Genomic DNA, 4,539 nt, shown 5'->3' on the forward strand with positions numbered 1-4,539 from the left:
GTGCAAAACTCAAAGGCTTGTAAACAATATTTGGTTGACAGATGTTGACACTTCACGATACAGCAAAAATCAGCTGTCGCCGTCAACCATTTATAGCACCTAGAGCCATCTTAAAGACCATATCGTAACATTATATACGGTTGTGTTTGGCTTTTTATGCTCTATAACTTTCGTTATAACAAAAATAAAAAAATTCCCAAATATTTAAGAGAAGGGGGGGTGTTATAAATTTTCAATTTTTATGAAATTGAAATATACTCTCGTGAAGAATATGAAATACCATACAACTTTTGTATAAAACATTTTTTTATATACCTCATAGTTTAGCAGATATTCGGCAAAAATTAAAAAAGCTATTATTTTTTAAGGGTGGTTTCACCCCCTAAACCTTCTCTGAAGCAGATAAAAAAATATGGGTCTTTTATTTTTTAATGCACTACAACATATCCAAGGCCCATCAAAATCAGTGAGAGTTACCTCCGACGGTTTACTTGTTAGTTCAACATTTAAAATAAAAAGAAAATATTATTTTGATTTTCAGTTACTAACTTCTAATTGAGTTTTTAGAAAACTCTAGGCTTCATTAGAGCTAATATCTCATTAGCTGTATGAGAAATTTGTCTGATTTACTGATAGTCGGATTTCTTGATTAGATATTGGATGAATTTGTACAGTCCCCGACAAGAATTTTCAAGATCCTCAATCTCTACGCTAAACAAATAATACCAAAACGTTGACGTCATGATTACAGAATCAAAACTAAATTCGTTTTACACGTTTTGGTGCTGAAAATATCATTCTATCCTCCTTCGGCATGTAATGAGTGATAAAGTTAGAGTAATGCTTTCAGCATGAAAGCGTGCAAGACGAACTTGTTAGTCAGAATGTGACTAATATCTGAACTAAAAACGCGAGAATACGCATTATGTATTGTTATCCGACGACAACATAGGATGAATACAGGTATATATAAGCTATAAATTTAAACTAACATTAAATTAAATCAATATCGATACAAGAATCACTATTATTTGTAAAATTCATGTGAGATGGATAATTGTTGTATTTTCATCTTCTTCAAACATATTAAAAGTTTTATTTCTATAAATTTTAAAATAGGAAAAAAGGCTAATTTGAGTTCAAGCACGGTCGTAATAGTGCTACATTACCTGAGTTGGTAAAACATTCCTTTTATTAGGAAATAGAGTTATTAAAAATAGAACATATAAATAATCAAACGTTTCGGTTCAGCTGTGAACCCTCTTCAGTGATAAATACATAAAAAGTAAAAGTCTCGATGCTAGTACAGAATGACGAAATACAATTAATAATATTCCCAACTTGAATGTCCACAAAGAACATAAATTGTTTTTTAATATTACGGTCGACAAAAACGCTCATAATCAGGTCTTATTCCATTGTTCATAGAAACGTATATTAGTGTGCAGCAGTTTTTATGTCTAACAAAATTAAAAAGAAAAAAAGTCTGTAGAAATTAAAAGCTACGATAAGAAAATAAAACAGAAAAATTTATAAATTATCTTAAAACAGATTGCAGGTTAAACACAGTATATGAAACAATATTGTCGACGATAATATTACTAAGTGTAGGAATGCGAGTTACGATCGATTTATATACACAAGCGTCGAAGAATGTAGCGGCGACCATGGAAGAGAAAGAAAACAAACAGCAATTTATCATAACAATCCGCAGCAGCTATTGCCTAAATATTCCGTGTCTTTTTGCGAATTTAATCCTTGATTCTGTAGACTGATGAAAATCATCTCGGCTATTAATCGTTTTATATAAAAACGTTCTTCATGTAAAATTTTGACGTGTTCCCAGTCAAATTCATGATTTTCATTCAAACGGTGTTCCTGGACAGCTATCAATTCCACCGTAGCACTTCTTGGAATTCTCATATGTTCGGAAACATGCGTAGAGAGTTTTCTACTAGTCTGTCTCACATAAGATGCTCACAATTACCGCATTGCAACTTGTAAACGACGTTAGAATCCAGAGGGAAGGCTGTCTTTATGAACTCGAATCATATCCGTTAATTTATTTGTACAAGAATAAGAAACCTTTGTCGAGTCATTTTTAAAAAGGTTTCTTATTCTTGTACAAATAAATTAACGGATATGATTCAAGTTCATAAAAACAAGCTTCCCTCTGGACTCTATAATAACGTCGTTTACAAGTTGCAATGCGGTAATTGTGAGGCATCTTATGTGGGACAGACTAGTAGAAATATTAACTGGTCCATATGCATGCAATAGTTATATGCAATATAACTATTACATGCGTATGGACCAGTTGAGCATCTATAAAGAACAGATTATAAAAGTGGAAATCATAGGTTACGTGACAAAAGTTTGAATGATAAGTAAAATATTAATTGTCTTTTGTTTAAAATAATGTAAATGTACTAATGCCCGGACATAAACTCAAAAACATAAAATCCAGACATAAACATTAATTCAAAAACATAAGCATTAACTCCAGACATTCTTATTATTTTGAATATTTCATTTTTTAACGTATACTATATATAAATATTAAATGTATAGCAATGTGTATGTATTGTACGTTGAAAGCCAAAATATTCATATTTAAATATCAAAATAATAATGATGATAAGTATAATGCTAAAGATAAATACATGCCCAGGCATTAGTACGCTTATCTTATCAAAAAGCAGTGAAATGCAGCTTCATGAATTTTTAGCTTTAACTCATAATACAGATAAATTAAAAAATTATTTAATAGAAAAAAAATAATCAATAGTGAAGTGCAATGTCCCAAGTGCAACAAAAAATTAATAATTAGCAGTGAAATGTTATTTCATTGCACAAAATTGTATTATGAGAAAGATAAACATAAAACAATAGTAAAAAGAAGTGTAATTTTAAAGTGAGTGTGAAAAAGAACACATGGTTGGCAAGTCAAAATTAAGCATAGAAACAATATGCAGGATTACAGCTTATTTTATAATGACTTTAATGAATTTAAGACCTCCACGATAAGAATTTTTATCTATAGAACTAAATCTGTCTGACCATACAATTATAGACTGGACTTCTTTTGGCCGAGAGGTAAATATAATATAGCATTAATAAACACTAAATATATGAATATATATTTAGTAAATATATATATATATATATATATATATATATATATATGTATATATGAATATATATTATACTTGAACAAAAAAAAATAGATTTGCATACATTGGGTCAAAAAAAACTCAATAAAACTTGGAGAACCAAACGAAATAGTGAAAATAGACAAGGCCAAAATCGGCAAGAGAAAATATAACCGTGACCGAATAATAGAAGCAAAATGGATATTCAGTGGATACGAACGAGATTTCAGAAAAATATTTCTCGTGTCAGTTCCAAGTCGGACAGAGACAACTTTATTAAATATTATTAAGGAATGGATTTTACACGGGACGATAGTGTCAGATTGTTGGAAATCTTATAACTGCTTAAGCAGTGAAGATTTCCAACATCTAGCAGTGAATCATTCTATGAATTTCATCGATCCCGATACTGGTAAATACAGATATACAAAAAACGATGCACAATTTAAAATACATTAAACTACAATCTTTCGCCTTACTAAATTAATGAGTCTAATATATACTAAAATAAAAGATTCTGAAAAGAATAGCAAAGATTTCTACGCAAGGTTTGGAATTAAATCTGCAATAAAATGCATAGACTTTAGTGATAAATTAATGTAACACATATCTTGCGTAGGGGCCTTTGCTAATCCTTTCAGAAACTTTTATTTTAATATATATTAAACTCATTACTTTAGTAAGGCGAAAGATTGTAGCTTAATGTACTTAAAATTGTATATTTTTTTTACAATGCATATGCATTTATGTACATAAAATTACAATTAATATGGCTATACTTATTTTTTTCTTTATTGTTTATTTAGGAGCACACACTCAACATATTGAATACGTTTGGAGAGAAGTAAGAGCTAATATTCCACAATATGGAACACACACTGCTCATTTAGTGGGATACTTAGCCAAATATCTCTTCAAATGCGTTCATAAATGTGAAGACTGTATATCCGCTTTCTTTTCTGCGATTGCAGAATTATATAAACCAGAATTGTCTACTGAGGAAGATGTAGATGTATCAAATTATATAAAGAATATTTATATTAATATTTTAATATTTGTTTGTATAATTAAATATTATTTTATATATTAAAATGCATCAATCTGAAATATACGTGTATTTTATCGTATAGGGATTGATATATAAAGAAATATCAAGCTCTGACAAGTTTCCTAACTTTAAACAGTGTGCAACTTTCATCATTAATATCTTGTTACGCTGTGTAGAACGACGACAAATAGCGACATGTATAACATTCGTAGTTTCATGAGGGTCCAGGAGACGAAGCCCCCGGTCAGGGAGAGGTTCAGGAAACTGAAATCCCCCATCCCCGATTTGACAAAAATAACATTCTAAATAAAAATAAAAATGCACCTCGCAAAAACAACA

At 29.9% G+C, this 4,539-nt stretch overlaps 1 long non-coding RNA gene across 1 annotated transcript; it reads left to right on the forward strand.

Annotated features, from left to right (window-relative positions):
• Positions 1-2,189: 2,189 nt before the first annotated feature.
• Positions 2,190-4,157, forward strand: LOC116851615. The gene is made up of 3 exons (XR_004379618.1): positions 2,190-3,096; positions 3,228-3,564; positions 3,959-4,157. It is a non-coding gene; the product is annotated as an uncharacterized LOC116851615 (long non-coding RNA).
• The last annotated feature ends 382 nt before the right edge of the window (positions 4,158-4,539 follow it).

This window comes from Odontomachus brunneus, unplaced genomic scaffold, assembly GCF_010583005.1.
Source record: "Odontomachus brunneus isolate Ranch 3 - 2012 unplaced genomic scaffold, Obru_v1 Obru_scaffold_181, whole genome shotgun sequence".
Taxonomy (NCBI): Eukaryota; Metazoa; Arthropoda; class Insecta; order Hymenoptera; family Formicidae; genus Odontomachus; species Odontomachus brunneus.